The 18,661-nt window shown below is 36.6% G+C and overlaps 1 long non-coding RNA gene across 1 annotated transcript; it reads right to left on the bottom strand.

The window, feature by feature from the left end:
* Positions 1-822: 822 nt before the first annotated feature.
* LOC129464101 (uncharacterized) lies at positions 823-16,141 on the bottom strand. The gene is made up of 3 exons (XR_008651432.2): positions 15,983-16,141; positions 10,748-10,983; positions 823-3,050 (listed from the first exon to the last, which is right to left on the bottom strand). It is a non-coding gene; the product is annotated as an uncharacterized lncRNA (long non-coding RNA).
* Between the last annotated feature and the right edge of the window lie 2,520 nt (positions 16,142-18,661).

Genomic DNA, 18,661 nt, shown 5'->3' with positions numbered 1-18,661 from the left:
TTTCTAATACATATTGAAATCAGGAAGTGTGATGCCTCCAGCTTTGTTCTTTTTGCTCAAGATTTCTTTGGATGTTTGGGGTCTTTTTGAGTTCCATATGAATTTTAGAGCTTTTTTTTTCTACTTCTGTAATAAACATCTTTGAGATTTTGACGGGGTTTCATTGAATCTATAGATTATTTTGAGTCGCATGGATGTTTTAACATATTGATTCATCCAATCCATGAACACAGGATACCTTTCTACTTATTTGTGCCTACTTTAACTTCTTTAATCAATGTTTTATAGTTTTCAGTGTACAAATCTTCCACCTCCATGGTTAGATGTATTCCAAAGTATTTTACTATGTTTGATGCTATCATAAATGGGATTGTCTTAACTTCCTTTTCATGTAGGTCATCATTGGTAGTTACATTACTTTTTGGTATTGTGTTATGTATCTATTAGTGCAGCTTCTTATTGTCTTGTTCATATCTGTAGCCCCAGCACCTAAAACAATGTCTGGTATATGATAGGCTCTTGATAAACAGTTGATGATTCATTAAGAAAATGAATACTTGCTGATATAAATTACAAGGGGAAGCAATATGGTAATTTAATCCATGACCTTTATAGCAAAGAAAGTCATGAAAAATGAGATAGGGAATGAGGTTTCAGTACAGGAAAAGTGGTTCAAGAGGCTGAATTTTGGAACTATGAGTTGAAATGTATTTTAGAATGAGTTAGAAGTAAAAGACCTGTAGATTAGAGTCCTTGATTGTCAAGAGTAAAGGAATCACATTCAAGCCTTGATAAGGCTTGGCCCGGCTACATTTTTTTTTTCTTGAAACATTGAAATTTATTTTTTTCCATATGAAAATCCATTATTTTCTGTGCATCCTGAGGCACAAATAAAAAGGTGTACCTTTTATAATTTTGTTGAAATTTGAAAATATTATGTTTCGGGTTTTCTAATTTCTTGTGCAATTGTTTTTCCAAAAATTAAGTGGGAAAAAGGGATTTAAGGAGGGAGGGAGAGAGAGGAGGAGGGAGGGAGAGAGAGAAGTAGGGAGGGAGAGAGAGAAGGAGAGATGGATTTTGCTTTTCTTCTTTGATCAGCAGAAAAAAATGTGACTGCTAGCAGCAGCTTTTGGAGAGGGGAACAGGAAGCTAGATGTGCAGAAGCCAGGAGGGGATATGTGGAAATAAATATCTTTCCTGTGAGTGTGGCAGAGAGGTGGGTATGATTGTTGTCCAAATAATACTAGTAAGAAAGTGGCAGAGAAGCCAATAAACTGACTCAGCACACTCTGAGGTTTGGAATTGTTCTTTTAGAGAACTGATAATGGGAGGTGTTATAATAGCAGAGAAGGGGAAAAAATGACCTATATATATTTATTACTCTCCAAGAATTTTGGTTATGTTTCTTTCCTTAATTATATTTATTTCATAGTAAAATAAAGTTATTTTATCATAAGATAATGTACACCTAGAAATGGATGTAAATGCCAATTAAAACTGTTGATAAGGAATGAAAATATGTTAAAAGCTTTGACATGAATACTTTTTAGGTTTAATTATTTTTAAATTAATAAATAGAAAATCCGTGGACATGAGAGCCCTTCCTCTGGCTTGTGCCACACTTCAGAAACATGTCTCAGTTGATTTAATCATGGGGAAAAAAAATGGGTTAGATTAAAAAAAAAATTAGGTGAAAGAGTAAATACTTGGGAGATTTAAATGAAAAGTTATGAGTTAAAAGTAAGGAGTGAAAATCCATGCACTGCGTCTTGCCATAATTAGAATCTGGGTGCGTTTGATGAGCTGAAGATTAAATAGTTTCTGGGAACTTTTAAAGCCAGGGGCTTTTCCATATTCCCAGCATGACTCAGCATGGAAAACTTCCAGTCAGTGTAAGCATGCAGGGCATTTTGTGAGCAGAAAAGCCCTGCCAGCTTCTAAGCTTCATGGGAGAAAATAAATATGGAAACCACCAGCTCTCTGAATTAAAGAGAACAAAAAATGTTCTGAAAAGAAAAGGAAAGGGTAGCTCAGTAAAGAGAACCTTATTACTGGGAGCTATTTAGTCATGGCAAAAGTTCTAGATCTTTAAGACAAAAGTTGTTGGTATCGATTATGTGAAAGGATTAGATAGAGATATCTAAAACTATCTGATATAATTGGAATATAAAACCATTTAAACAATGTAATGAGAAGTCAAGAGATTTGGAGCCTCAAAGCCTGGGTTTGAGTCCCAGATCTATCACTTGCTTGTTGTTATTGAAGTATAATATACATACAAAAAGCTGCATAAGTGGCTTTTCACAAAAGACACATATGCACGTAACCAGCATTTACTGAAATTGAGAATCAGGATATTAGCAACATCTCAGAAAGCCCCTTTTCACCCCTTTTTGTTACTGACCCCCAAGGGTAACCAGTCTCCTGATTACTGATTTCTAATATAGCAGATTCATTTTGGCTGATTCATCATAACTTTATATGAATAGAATCATTCAAGACGTACTCATCTGTACTTAGTTCTTTGGCTCAACATTATGTTTGTGATTTATTCCTGTTGCTGTGTCTAGCTGTAATCTGTTAGTTTTCATTGCCAAATTACATTGTTTGGAATAAATAAACATAATTTATACAATCTACGCTTGATGGATATCTGGACTGTTTTTAGGCTTTGGTTATTCTCAGAATAACCAAATACAAGAATGTTGCTAAGAACATTCTGTACATTTCTTTTTGTGAGCATCTTAATGCATTTCTGATAGTCTGCTAGGGCTGCCATAACAAAGTTGCAAAGACTATGTAGTTTAAACAACAGAAATTAATTTTTTCACTGTTCTAGAGACTGGATGTCCAAGGTTAAGAGGTCAGCAAATTTGGTTTATCCAGGAGCCTCTCTCCTTAGTTGCAGATGCCACCTTCCCATTGTGTCCTCACACCATCTTGCCTCTGTGCTCTGGTGTCTCTTTCTCTTCTTATAATCACATCATTCCTATTGAATTAGGGCTCCATCCTTTTTACTTCATTTAATCCTGATGACCTTCTTAAGGCCCCTGCCACCAAAAAAATACAGTCATATTAGTGGTTAGGATTTCAACATATGAATTTTGGTAGGACACAATTCAGTCTATAATGGCATTTATGTGGGTTATATTCTTAAGTAATAAATGTTAGGTCATTGCATTTGAGTACATTCAGGTTTAATAGACACTGAGAGTTTTCCAGATTGGTTGAACTGATTTGCGTTGTTGTTGGAAATGCAAATCAGTTCAACCAATCTGGAAAACTGTCATTGTCTAGGGTTCAAGTTACTTCATAATATTGGTAAATATGGCATTGTCTTTCTCATTTTAGCTATTCCGGTGTGTATGTACATGGCATATCACTATGATTTAATTAGCATTTCCCTGATGATTACTGAAACTGAATATCTTTCATATATTTATTAGTCACTTGGATATCCTCATTTGTAAAATGTCTGTTCAAAACTTTTGGCTACTTAAAAAATTTAATTGTCTGCCATTTTCTGATTGATTTGTGGAAGTTCTCATAATCCTGGAAATAAAATATTCTTTGTTGAATAGAGATCTAGCAAATATCTTCTGCTAGTTGATGTATTTCCTTTTCAGTCCTTAGTCATGTTCTGATTAATATAAGTGATTTTAACAGGGATGTTTAATTTATAACTTTTTCTTTTATGGCTAGTACATTTTTAACCTTATTTAAGTAATCTTTGCTTGGCTTTAAGTTACAAAGATTTTTTATTTTTTAACAACAGCTTTATTATTTTACTTTTACATTTAGATCTCCTGTACATCTACAACTGATTTTTGTGTATTGTGTGAGGCTTGGGAAGGGGTCATGATTTACTTTTTCCATGTAAAATTCAGCTGACCCCAAATCATTTATGTAAAAAGCCCATCCTTCCTTGCTGCACTGCAGTGTCACCTTTGTCATAAATCAGGTGACAGTTCTAATAATGGGTCAGTTTCTGAATGTGCTCTTCTTTTTCACTGGTCTATATTTTTATCCTTGAGTCTATAGCAAACTTTCTTAAATATAATAGCTTTATATTTGACTGGCTTGACTTCTTGTATTAACAGTAATCTTTGTCCAGGGCTATTCTTGGCCTTTTGCATTTTCAAACACATTTTAAAATTAGCTTATTAATTTCCACAGAAACACCTTCTGGAATTTTGGTTTGGAGGAGTACATCAAATTTATAAGTGAATTTAGGAAGAACTGATATTTTTAAAATATTGAACCTTCCAATTCATGAACATGGTATATCTTATTATTTAAATCTTTCTCAATTTCTGTCAGTACATTTTGTAGTTTTCTATGTAGTTGTCTCATCTTTCACTAGATTTATTCCTACATATTTTATGATTTTTAAAGTTATTGTAATTTAGCCAAGTGATTTAATTTATTGCCATCCATACCTCTAAGTATGAGTAGTTTTGGAATTTTGAATAATATTGATCCAAAGATAATCTAGCCAAATCATCATGATCAAGCAGTATCTTCACCCATTCCTTCACGCATTTCTTTATTGAATAATCATTTATTGCATTCCTCTTGTATGCTGGGCACAGTGCTAGATGCTAGGCACACAAAATAAAGCACAAAATAATCATTTATTGCATGCCTATTGTATGCTGGCTGGGCACAGTGCTAGATGCTAGGCGCACAAAATAAGGCGGTCTTTATTCTAAAGGAGGTAACAGTTCATGGTTAAACAAACAGTAACAAAACAGGATGACAAATTGAAGAGGTATGACAAATTAGGAAACCCAGAATGATGCTGAATAATAATCAGAATAATTACAGAAGTCATATTAAGGAGTAGCAACAGAAATAGCACAATCACTTCACAAAGGACAGTAATAATAAACTGGAACACTTGAGCAAAATGAAGGATAGTGTGAAAGAAAATAATTTGTTAATACTGTGTTTAAACTTGTAGCACATAAAGAGAAACTATAAAAACTTCTTACAGAATCATATCACACCAAATTGGTGCTAAATTAAACTCAAGCAAGAAGGTAGGAGCCTTGGAATACAGTGTGATCTGTGTTGTCTTGATTTAATGGGTTTTTGAGGAGTAGGAGCCATAAACCAATGCAACAAGTGATCTTCTCCAGGCTGGGGCCACAGAAGAAAGGGCCTGTTTAGGTCACCAGGAGGAATTTATCTGGAAGCAGTGGGATGGGAACTGAGACAAAACCAGCTCCATTATTTATTTACAAGGCTGCTTTAGGAAGTATGGATCCTTTTGTTTTCTAGAAGAACTATAAACAAACTTCTCTGTTTATTTGTATAAAGGATTGAATTTTTGTAAACAAAGTAGACTGTTAGGAATAAAGGACAGTTTGACTTAGGATATGTGTCCATAACATATATTATCTAAGGAGAGTTATGCTGCCTATTGACAGTGGCAAATTCACGATATTAAAGCAAAGGTAAGAATGATGAAAATACAGCAGTGAAAGTGCAAGGAATTGAGAAGTGAGGACTTTGAACTTCCACTAGTTCTGAAAAGCATGTCTAATTTATTTATTTATTTATTTATTTATTTATTTATTTATTTATTTTGAGACGGAGTCTCTCTCTGTCACCCAGGCTGGAGTGCAGTGGCGCGATCTCGGCTCACTGCAAGCTCCGCCTCCCGGGTTCACGCCATTCTCCTGCCTCAGCCTCTCCGAGTAGCTGGGACTACAGGCGCCCGCCACCACGCCCGGCTAATTTTTTGTATTTTTAGTAGAGACGGGGTTTCACCGTGGTCTCGATCTCCTGACCTCGTGATCCGCCCGCCTCGGCCTCCCAAAGTGCTGGGATTACAAGCGTGAGCCACCGCGCCCGGCCGTCTAATTTAAATTAGAAGTAAATGGATGTAGTAGAAATATCTTTCAACTAGGAAAGAGTCTCAGTTTTTACACATATTTTTAAGCTATTTAGCCTCTCTGGTTTTCAGTTTCTCATATAGAATATATTGTTTTCCTTCCACAGCAACTCACCTAATAATTGCACTCAATAAATATGAGATAAATGAATGAATATATAGGAGATAATGAGTGGGAGAGGGTCTTTACTGGGTCTTCTTAGTTTTAATACTCTCTATATTTTCTTTAAACAATCATATTTCTCCTATGGGTTACATTTTATTTCTGCTATTGACTCCTAAATTATAAATCCATCTCAGATCATTCCTTGAAGTCTAGGTATGCATATCTATTTTCTTTTAACTGGACATCTGCAATTGGATACTCCAGCTAAAAACTGACATACCTAATATGAACTCATTGATTTTTATCTTCTTTCCAACTTGCTCTCCTCCTGTGCCCCTAGTTTAGTTAACGGCATTCAGCAACGGACCCCCTTGCCCAATATACTGTTGATCACAATTTCCCAAAGGGGCTATGTCCTAAATAGCTCTGGGAAGCAACCACTTCTCCCTCTATTCATACTCCCACAATCCTTGTTTAAGTCATCGCAAAAATGGCCTGTACAACTCTAGCAGCCTTACAAACAGGTCTCTGACTATAGAATAATCTCTTTGAATTGATTGCATTATTTCAGACAGTGATCTTTCTAAAATATAACTCAAATCCCATCACTCTCTGCCTAAAATCATTCAGTGATTCCACATTGCCCCAAGGATAAAGTGCCAACTCCCAAAAGTGGCTTACCATCCTTGTTATACACTCCTGCTTTCCTTTCCAATCTCATTTCTTGAATAAATTCTATCTTCGGCCAGACTGTGCTGCTTTCCTCACCTGTGCTTTATGCTCCACTTTCCTGACCCTGAACATGATGTTCTGCTTGCCTAACTGCTTCCTCCTTCCACCCAGCTCTCACCTCCAGCCTCCACATCTTAGCCTCCTCACCTGACAATATTCTCGCCATCTGTATTATTTCAATGTAGAAATCATCTTTGTAAAATGTCTTTTCCCCATGGTTGCTACTACTCCTTTCCTAGCACATTTGTGTGCTGTATTATCTGTGAAATGTCTGAGTCCCCCATTAGATGAAAAAACTTTGTGAGTATGTGAATGTTTACCTGTCTGATTCACGTTCATTGTGTTGTCTATCTGGCTCAGCATAGATTATTAATAAATATTTATAAAATAAAATCACTCTGTTGCAATATTAAAATACTATAATAGAATGTTAAATAAAATTATAAGGCTGAGACAACAGTTTAAATTTGGCTGGCGTGGGTTGGGGTATAAAGAAAATGAGAGCCTGGGGCACTTCAGAGGCACTTTATGATGTCAGAACTAAAAAGTTGTACTTTTCGTTTGGGATTTTGGGAATGAACCACAGTACAATCCTTAAACTGCTGCTGCTGCTATAATACAAGCTCTAGGGACAATAAAGAACATTGTGACCTGAAAAAATAGACTTTTGGGAAAAGCTCTTAAAATTTGGGGTGTTACACAAGAGGGTATGACACGTCTTGCCCAGTGAATAAGGCTCTTCAGAAAACTTCTAAAAAGAGGCTGCATCTGCTTTAGTTGCTTAGAGGAATGCATATTCTCTGAGCACTGTTTTCTCTAAAACATTTTGAGAAATGGGCCTCAGTTTTCTTACTTGTAAAGTGGGTACAGTAGAAAATGCACCTCATCATCTTGTACATGAGGATTCAATAAACCAAGGTAAATAAGCTTTTACAGTAGCCTGGCACCTAGTAAATACCAGATAAGTGTTTGCTTCCTTTATTACCATTGTTATCAATTTGACACTGAGATAAGAGCTAACACATAAAGTGAGAGACATTGTTGTGGTACATCTGCAGAAGTCATTTGTGTTCTCCAAGTCCTTCCAGAGTTCTTCTGGGCACGGTAAATAAGAGTCCTGGGGTTGAGTTCCTGCAGTCTGGCCTCAAAATCTGTGGCTCCTGGCTGAGCTTCAGCTGACAGTATATCTGAGTCTTCCTGTCAGTCAAGGATATCTTATATGGAACTGAGCAATTTAGATTTGAAATGCTGAATGTGGAACAAATGTTACCACATCAGATAGGAATGGAAACTGTTTTTTGTGGAGAGATACCCGGATCTCTCTTCCTTGGGAAGATGCACTGAGAGAGGAACGCAGAGATGTCGCTCTGTGCAGCCACTAGCACTGGCCCCTCTGCCACCTTAGTTCTTCAGGGTGGGCTTTAATTGTTGTCCAGTTTCATGAGTTTCAGTCTCTATGCTATTGTGAGAAAATTGTGCTAAAAGTCACTGGGAGACCACACAATGACAGCTGGCCTACTGATACACTGTGGGGGTTACTGCTAGAATTCAAGGCTCTCAGGGATGCTCCAGGGCACAAACCCTCAGCCTTGGGTATTCATCCAAGAGGTTTGGATCCTATTTGCATAAATCCCAGTGTGGCAGCAGGAATTTCCTGCCTCCTACTGCTTCAGGACACCTGCTCAACCCATTTTTAGAAGGCTTTCACAGCCCTTTTGGGGCATTCCCAGGGCAGGTGGGCAGGAGGTGGTGGCCGTGGGGGCTGGGCATCCATCAGACCTGGGATGGAGTGGTACCTCACGTGGATCTGCACATCCCAAAGTGGTACCCAAGGCTGGGCCAAAAGGAAATGAGTGTACGTGGCTTGTACTTTGACCAGTGTCCTGCTCCTTGCCTTCCTCCCCCTGCACACGGTGTGAAAAAGAGTGGCGTTCTCCCAGACACAGACCAACTTCGGAAATTGGGATTGTGGTACTTTCTGAAAGTGTGCAGCATTTTAACCTCGAGTGTGTAAGTCTAAGTATTGTAAAACATGTTTTTGTATTTTAAAAGCTCTTAAAGATAATTTTATTTTATTGAACATCAGAAACTATCTACATATTCATAAAGAATGCTTGATTAAAAGATAGTATCTCCCAGGGCGCCGGAAATTTTAGTGTAGTTACACTCATTTGGAATCAGCCTATTAGATATCTTTTTGACACTAACAGTAGCACTTACCGTATTCATAATTACTAAGAAATTCTAAGGAGAGTGCATGTATGCACATACACATCATATACATATTCAGACTATATGTGTATATAGATTATATACCATAAATATATATGTTTGTTGCCTGTCGTCTTTTCTATAAAAAATAATTTTATTCATGCCTAGTATTAACTCCCAGGCAAAGCATGTATTTAAGGATTAGGCTAATGTTTAAAGGTTTTCGAGAAGGCTACAACCCTGAAATATTATCTGATTAGAAAATAAAATTGGTGGTTCTGCAGTTAGCCTTTGGCTTTATTTCAGTGTTGGTTAGTGTTCTAATGCTTTCTGAGTTTGAAAACTTACCTGAAAGTACATCCCTTATTGATCAGTAAATTTATTTGTATGTTATTGTTGCAGCTGTTAAATGAGAAATTTAATTTTCTCTCCTTAATTCAGTTTGGCTTTCTGACATGTTGCTCTTCTCTCCTTGAAGCAAGTGCTGTTTGCCCATTTTCCTTACTCCAGTGCCTGTCACATGAAAGGGCTTAGTACCTATTTCCTGAAGTAATGACTTATCAGATGCATGGTCAGTGCCCCTAAGTCTTGCTTCTCAGTGTTAGTTTGGAGCCTGAGAAAGAATGGCAGCTTTGGAAAAATAAATTTAAAAGTCAGAAATTATTAAAATGCACATAAATATCCCAAAGTAAGGTTTTCATGTGATTCTACCACAGGGCTTATTGATCTTTTCTCATCTTTAGGCTTTGTTTCTAGGTGCCCAACAGAAGCTACCAAAACTTTAATGGTTGCTAACTCCTACTTTTTCATTATACTCTTGCTGAGTTGAAAAGTCCCCTCCTCTTAGAAACAGAAATGATTGTGCTATATATTGGAATTTCCAAAAGCCACCAGACACCAAGGATACACCACAGATGGGCGTCCGTGAGAGTAGAATTAGAACTACTCCCCTCAATGTGGCTGCTGTGTCATCACTAGTGTACTGCAACCCCTGCCAAGGCAGGACAGGGGGATGATGAGTGCCAACTGGATTCCAGTCCACTCCCCAGACTGAATGATAAGGCTCTACCACAGGGAATGGATCAAGTCTGTTCAAGGCCACAACGGACAGTGTCCTCTTCTGTCATTGCAGCTACACCATCCAAACTCCCCAGATCCCTAAGGAAACTCAGAACATGAGTAGAACATCACAACAATGGGTGCACACAACTCTGATAAAACATGTACATTTAAGAGTCTCTATTCTAATAGGTTAATTCAGGTGGCATGATAACAAAACTGCCATCTACAGTTTGGGACAGGTAGGGATGAAAGAGGATAATGGAATGGGATCTTTTCAAGTTTATCCATTGGGGTAAATGGAGGATCATTCGTTTCACGGTAGCTACATAAAGTAACTATAGAAGATTATTTTCAGAGAAAAATAAAACAAAACAAAAGCCACTACTAGTCATGCCTATTACGCCTGAAATGTCATTGTCTATTTATATACTTGCAAAGGCTATTATCTGCTGAATTTAAACAGTGAAAACATCAGAAAAACCAGATAATGATCTATGTATTGGAAATATTTGGAACAGTTTCTTAAATTCATAACATTAGAGCACAAACATATTCCCCTCTCCTTTTCTTTTTCTCTTTTGAATTTTCAGTAGAAGGGAACGACAATAATAGGTATAACTTTTATTGGATTATACTTTAATTTAGATCACTGAATTATGTATACTATAGCACCCAAAATGCTACTAAAGTCAAGTCTCTACATTTAAATAATAAATAAGTAATCTGGTTTTACTCACATCCATCTTCCATCGTGGTCCAACTAGACACTCCCCCATTGTGACTGTTGATGGAAAATTCTTCCATGTTTGGAGAAACCACAGTTACTGATTAGTTTTAGCTGTAAGAGCTCTTTCCTCCTTCTCATGAAGCCTAGGCAAGGTTCCACAAACAATATTTTTTCCCGTTTGTCCACTCAGAAGTTCTTAATCTCTTCAGGGAATAGGGAAAATGCAGGAGTCCCCTTTGTATATCACTTGAAATAAATAAAAAAGTTATCCAAAACTCATATCAGTACAGGAGTGACTGTTATAAAGACAAAGAAGCAAATTATGGTGACTAGAAATGACAAGAATTTGGATTTTTCTTATTTTTCATCATGAAATTCTGAGCTTACAACCTGCAAAATCCTATTATAAAAGTAAGATAACTGCCATATAAAAACTGAAAATCAGGCAAATATTTATGTGTGATCTCACTAGTTCACGCCATAATTTTTTTGGAGTGTAAAATCATTTATGATTTTAAAAATCACATGCAATTGAAAAAAAAACACAGAGTCATAAAATAAAAGAAGAGGAACACAGGCTCTGCCCTGCACTGAAACATTTTGAAAAGTAAAACGAACAACCATTGCTTTACGGCAAAAATATGATCTCATCAACAAGGTAGGAAAATGAGCAATTGCCTTTTAGAAGGCCATAGGTATACTAGGACAGTGGTTGTGAGAATAGATGTTTGAACCTAACTGGTTTCAAAATCCGACTTTTCCACAGAGTTCTTCATGTAATATTGGTTAGGTTGCTTCATTTTCCTTATCTGTTAAATGGTGATACTCATGGTACCTACTTTACCTTGTTATTATGACACTTTGAGGAGTCAATAATGGGAAGTACATAGAAAAGAGCATAGAATAATGGTGTTTGGTAAGATTAAGTTATCGTTACTATTCTTCAATTTCTAATATTTCAAAAGAAGTACTGACCTGCACTGAAGAATAATTGACTTTCTCATTCTTCAAAGCTTCATTAAATAATAACAAATAGTTGATTCCTTTTTCAGTTGGGAAACCACATTCAGTCAGTCTCTTAGAATATTACTATAAATTGTTTCTGAATTAAAACTCATCCCAAACAAATGAGGAGATACTTTTCTGTGATTTATGCTATAGTTTGGAAGAAGGATACTGTTGTCCCAGGAGTTGAAAACTGTACTGAGAAAGTCTATTCATGCTGACTGCAAATATTACCAGTGGGAGGAAAATCGAGTGTGTCCAATTTCATCACTGATAAATCTAGAATGATAACAGATCCGCGTTGAGGGCAAGGTCTAGGAATGCTCTTCTTATATGCAGAATGTTTTTGCTTAATTTCATGCTCTACAGTTTGAAGGTCATTTCTTATAAAATTATAGTAACTGATGAGGCAGCCAGTGTCCCACCCTAGAGATTTCTATCTTATTTTATAAGATAAAACTAAGGTTTCCTTTCAAGTTGAATAAGGATTATAATCTTCTTTGTGCAAGGGGAAAAAAAGAGTATTCTTACTAGATCACCTTCGTAAGATTTGTGATTGTTTATCCTACAAAATACTTAAATTTTGAAATTATTTCCTTTCTCCTCCAGGAGAGTATAAAGTTTTCCCTTGTGATTATTTGTTTTTCTTCAAAGCATATTAGCCCATATTTATCACAGCCACGGTCTCTATGTCAACAAGAGAAGATGCCATGTATCTCTTAATTTAGCAGCACTTTTTGTTCAGGTTTCCAGATAAAGCACAATACAAGTTTTAAATATAAAGAGAACAGGCTGTTTCCCACAAAGCACACTGGTGTTCATAGGATGAGAAAATGGGCCCCCGTGGTGTTTGATAAGAAAGGAGTTCCTAGCATAAAGATATTTTTAGCACATCTAATAAAACATCAGTTCCATCTGCATTTCCTTAACATGTTGTGCTAAATTCTCCCTCCAACATTCCAGGATTAGTTTATTACCCAAAGTGACAGGGAAAAGTCACTTTAGATTTTTCTGTCACCATAGGAAAAAATGAAAAGCTGTTATTATTATATTAACATATGTTTCTCTTTCTTTATCAAATACACAACAGCATTTGGGTCTCTACTAAAAATTATCACACACTTTAAATGATGAACTGAGCCTCTTGAAATTTTATATTTATTTTGGGACTATAACATCAATATGTTTAAATCAAATATTTATTTCTGTCTCTGTTTCAGACATGACTCCTAATAACTGAAAAAATAGAAGTTTATGTTTACTTCTCTACATCTCTTTCCCTAAACAGTTAACTAACGATTAGCTGTTGACTTCTTTATTCACTGAGATCTTAGTTAAAAGAGTATATATGTGTGTGTGTGTGTGTGTATGTATGTATACACACACACACATACTATTATATACTATATATAATAGCGTATATATATATATACACACACAGATACATGCACAGAGAGAGAACATTAAAACAGAATGAAAAGTGATATTTCAAAAGATCTGTTAAGCGAAATCTTGGTCAAAATATAAGCTAGTTGCCAATATATAGAAAGGTTTATTATACTATAATTGATTTTGAACATGATTTGTAATATCCCTCTCCCATGCATGTAATTTTGATTTAATACCAGGTTGATAATTACCTGGCCAAAATTAGATTTCTTATTCATATAAAGGTAGATATCAAATTTACATATCAGTAATGCAAATGGGAAAAAATTATTTGGGGTAATTTCTTTTGATTGGAACTATTTGTATCACTGCTCAATAAATCTATTATTTGATTTTATTTCTAAGGCATTATTAAAGAGATTTGTCAGAAAAAATACATTTATGTATGTGTTTATATATGTATACACACTATATAATAAAATAGAAGTTGGAGATATATATGCATGTGTATATGAGTGTGTGTGTGGTGGTATATAGGACTACATTACAGAATGTTTTTCTAAAGTTAGGAATTTAAAGGGTGAATATCATACTAGGCCACATCTTTTGAGTTGTAAAAAAAATCACTGAATTTTACAGATTTGAGGTTTTAAGCTTAAAATTTTAGTTGTGTTTTTAAAAACTTGAAAGCAGTTGACAAACTGATTTCAAAAAGAAGAAGTAATATTGCAAAAGTGAAATTACTCATAAAGCTAAATCTAGACAAGATAGAAATAAATTTTTAAACATTTAAAATCCAAGTTTATTTTTAAAGCACATATGTTTTACATTAGAAGGTGTAGCTGTACCAATCATCTTTTCCTCTAAAATATTCAGAGTACATTTTTAGAACATTGTAGCAACACTTAAATGCCAGTGGTTCATTATTTTAAAAGTGTTGCCCCTTATAACACATGCATGATTAATATTGAAGTATAGCTTTTATTCTGTTTTTAAGGTTTCAGACATAAAGTCTATTTTATGGTTTATAAACTAATAGGAGACACAGTGACTTCTTTCATTGCTAGGAAGATTTTAAATGTTCTTTTTGGGAGGCATAGGGATTAATTATTTTTTTTCCTGCTTGAGAAATGTTACCTTCTGAGAAAAAAGCAGGGCACTTTTTCTACTGTTGTGATTCCTTAAAATAGTTTTCTTCCCTTTTGTTTTGTTTATAATACCCTTCCCACCTCCCTTGGTCATCTGAGCATGGCTGATCAATTCATGTCTTTTTGATTCATGAATAGAGAATTCTAACTTTATATTAAAATGAAGAATATATTTAGTTCTCGAGAATAAGCTCATCCTGGGAATATATTGACACGTTGGCAGATGTATTAAACCAGAAAAAGAACATAGGAGGGACATGGCCCTCCTTGTGAACAACACTCTCATGGTTGAGTCCTTACCGAGGGTTAGGAAAACATCCTGGTATATACATTTGAAGCTTATTGGTTTCCTGAGCTAAGATTAGGGATTAGGACAAGAGGTGTGGCTGGAATCTCTTCCTGAAGATTGTGATTCTGGGACTCAGAGGAGTCAAGACCAAGGTTCCCACAGCAGAGCCAGAAAAATAAATAAATAATAATTAGGCTTACACATCTGACATTTGACCACCCCCTTGGGTATTGTATCTTGGTCCTAATATATTTTGTTTTCCTAGTTTAGGCTGGAACTGTGTAGAGCATTGAGCAAATACTTTGTTCTTACCAAATACATATGTATTTTTGGACTGTAAAAATACTAAATAAGAATAACCATATACTATTTTTTTTTTTTTTTTGAGATGGAATTTTGCTCTTGTTGCCGAGGCTGGAGTGCAATGGCACGATCTCGGCTCACCGCAATCTCCACCTCCCGAGTTCAAGAGATTCTCCTGCCTCAGCCTCCCGAGTAGGTGGGATTACAGGCATGCGCCACCATGCCTAGCTAATCTTGTATTTTTAGCAGAGATGGAGTTTCTCCATGTTGGTCAGGCTGGTCTCAAACTCCTGACCTCAGGGCATCCGCCTGCCTCGGCTTCCCAAGGTGTTGGGATTACAGGAGTGAGCCAATGCGCCTGGCATGTAGTCCACCGAGGAGGTGTTGAGCCTCTCTCGTTAGACAACCTATCAGGCAATATTTTCTTATAAATTACTTCAATAATGATTACTCTTGAATCATTAATTTTGTACATTTTTTCCAGATGAGGATTTGTGCTAAAGCTTCATTTAACTATTTTGGAGAACTTGTTATCACAAAAGAGTCAGGACAGGCTTAAAATCAGCCAGAAGTTTACCTATTCAATTCAACAAAACAAAACAGGTACCTATGATATGCTAGGCTGGATAGCAGCTACTGGAAGGTTTAGAAATATATTGCAGTCTCTTATTTCCTTCTGTCTCGGATTTCGACTTATTTCAAAAATAAAAATAGCCACACTGTTGAAGACAATATGACAGAGACTTTGGAATCAGACAGATCTGTCCCAAGTCCGTGACTACCAGTCATGCAACCTCAGACCATCATCCAGTCAGAGCCTGGGCTCCTGTAAATGAGTGTGGTCACCACTCACTCACTCGCTGCAGGGTTGTGACATGCCAACCCACAGTAGGGGACATGGGCTAAACATCCGAAAAATGGAAAATGTCTTATTCTCAAGGCCAGGCCAATGTCTACATTCCAAAATAGTAGCATTTTAACCTATCTATACATTTTGAATTGTGAAAGAATTCATTGCTTCTTAAAAATATAGTTGACATTCTAAGCAAAGCTGAGTGTTGACTAAAATAAACTGGGCTAGTAGTTATCATAGAAATGTTGATAACATTACCTGGTATTCATTATACTTAAAAGCAAGACTGGTCCTAGGTAGAAGTAACAAACTACTTCAGTCTGTTTTTCCCGCCTTCATACCTCGCATTCATCTTCCTTTCATCATTCACACACTTACTGCCCAGAAGCTTCTTTCTCTGCCTTGACATTGTTAGGTGGCCTATTTCAGTAAAAAGGAGTCTCTCTGAAGTGTCGGCTGGTACTACTTAAAACTCTGTTAGCTCACTTGATGCTCTGCATTTTAATAGGGGTCTCTTGAACACACAAGAGTTTTATGTATTTTTGTTTTTTCTGTTTTTTTTTTTTTTTTTTTTTTTTTTTTTTGAGACAGAGTCTCACTCTGTCACCCAGGCTGGAGTGCAGTGGTGCACTCTCGGCTCACTGTGACCTCTGCCTCCTGGGTTCAAGTGATTCTCCTGCCTTAGCCTCCCAAGTAGCTGGGATTACAGGCATCTGCCACCATGCCTGGCTAATTTTGTATTTTGGGTAGAGATGGGGTTTCACCATATTAGCCAGGCTGGTCTTGAACTCCTGAACTCAGGTGATCCGCCCACCTTGGCCTCCCAAAGTGCTGGGATTACAGGCGTGAGCCAACATGCCCAGCCTACACAGGAGTTTTAAACCCAGGAGAATTGTGCTGTCTTGTGAGGCAGACTGTCTTCTCTGTAGCTACTCTCTCTGTCTCTCAGAAAGCTCATCGATTCTTATGACATTAACTTTCCTTTTTGTTGTTATTATCCTTAAAAATATAGGTCAAAGCTGTCCGTCTCTTTCTCCCAAGTTTTGGTACTGCAATTTCTTAATGGACATTTCAGTTCAACAGATATTTGTGAGGCATCTCTTATTACATGTGAGACTAGGATCAATACTTTACATGTATTTAAAATAGACACCAAGTTTATGTACCTGCCAAGAAATCTTTTTGTTTTCTTCTCCGTAATCAATTTGTACTACGATTTGTCACCAAGTCCTATTAATTATTCTTTTAAAGAATTGCCATCACCTTACACTTAGAAGATACATTAACTAGTTATCTTAAAAACAAGGATTATAAATCATTCTACTATAAAGACATTGCACACACACATCTTTATTGCAGCACTATTCACTATAGCAAAGACATGGAACCAACCCAAATGCTTATCAATGATAGACTGGATAAAGAAAATGTGGCACATATACACCATGGAATACTATGCAGCCATAAAAAGAAAGAGTTCATGTCTTTTGCAGGGACGTGGATGAAGCTGGAAACCATCATTCTCAGAAAACTAACACAGGAGCAGGAAACCAAACACCACACGTTCTCACTCATAAGTGGTGGTTGAACAATAAGAACCCTTGGATGCAGGGACGGGAACATCACATACTGGGGCCTGTCAGGAGGTGGGGGGCAAGGGGAGGGAGAGCATTAGGACAAATACCTAATGCATGAGAGGCTTAAAACCTAGATGATGGGTTGATAGGTGCAGCAAACCACCATGGCACATGTGTCCCAGAACTTAAAGTATAATAAATAAAAACAAACAAAAATGGAAGAATCTTCCAGCTCCCATGTGATCCCTGTGGCAAGTACAAACTGATCCCCTTCCCTTCACCTCCTCACTTCACCTCAGTGGCACTGAGCTCTGCCACTATATAGCTCTGTGACTTTGAACAATGCATCTGTTTATTTATCCACAAAATATAACGAACAATACCTGCCCTGCCTTCCTTGAAGTATTATTGTAATGATTAGTCAAAACGGTGCATAGGAAATCATTTTGCATATTAAATATTTATATCACACTGTTAGGAATAGTATTCTTGTTTTCTACCTCATCTTGACATGAATGAGACAGACTTGAGTTCAAATATTGAATCCTCCACATATTAGTCACATGAACATTAGGTTACTTACTTAACATCTCAGAACCGCTACATTGTCATTTGTGAAATGTACATGTGAACCTCCATGAAGCTTGGTGTAAGGATTAGATGGAGAAAACATTGATAAAGTACCAAGGACTGTGCCTAGTGCCAACTTGCATGCCATAATGCTAGTTTTTTCTTTGTGTTCTAATTGGTTCAATGTTTTTTGTTTTTACCAGTCTTTCCTAATCTTACCTGTATGATTTTATTTCTATTTTTTTGGACCAACTTTGTATTTTCCAGGCAGATGGATGAGTGTGTGCATTTTCTGTGGCTGCTATAACAAATTACCACGAACGTAATGGCTTAAAACAAGGCAAATGTATTTTCTTACAGTTCTGAAAGTCAGAAGTTCAAAATCAGTCTCACTGGGCTAATATCAAGGTGTCTGTTTCTTCTGGAGACTCAGGGGAAACCCATTTCCTTGCCTTTTCTAGCTTCTAGGGGCTGCCCGCATTCCTCAGCTAGTGGCCCCATCCTCACCATACTCCAATCTTAAGCTTTTGTCATCACATCTACTACTCACTCTGATCTCCTGTTCCCTTTTAAAGGATCTTCTGATTACATTATTAGGATCATCTGGATAACCCAGGATACTCTACCCATCTCATGATCCTTAAGCACATCTATAAAGTCTATTTTGCTATATAAGGTAAAATTCACAGGTTGTGGAATTAGGATATGGGCATCTTTTGGGGACTGTTATTCCGTATACCAAAGTTACCTGAAATTCCCACAGACTTATTATGGTCATGGTTACCTTTTA

Source organism: Symphalangus syndactylus, chromosome 15 (genome assembly GCF_028878055.3).
Source record: "Symphalangus syndactylus isolate Jambi chromosome 15, NHGRI_mSymSyn1-v2.1_pri, whole genome shotgun sequence".
Lineage (NCBI taxonomy): Eukaryota > Metazoa > Chordata > Mammalia > Primates > Hylobatidae > Symphalangus > Symphalangus syndactylus.
Note: the sequence above shows the minus strand (reverse complement) of the source record. Positions and strands in the feature narration are given on the sequence as shown.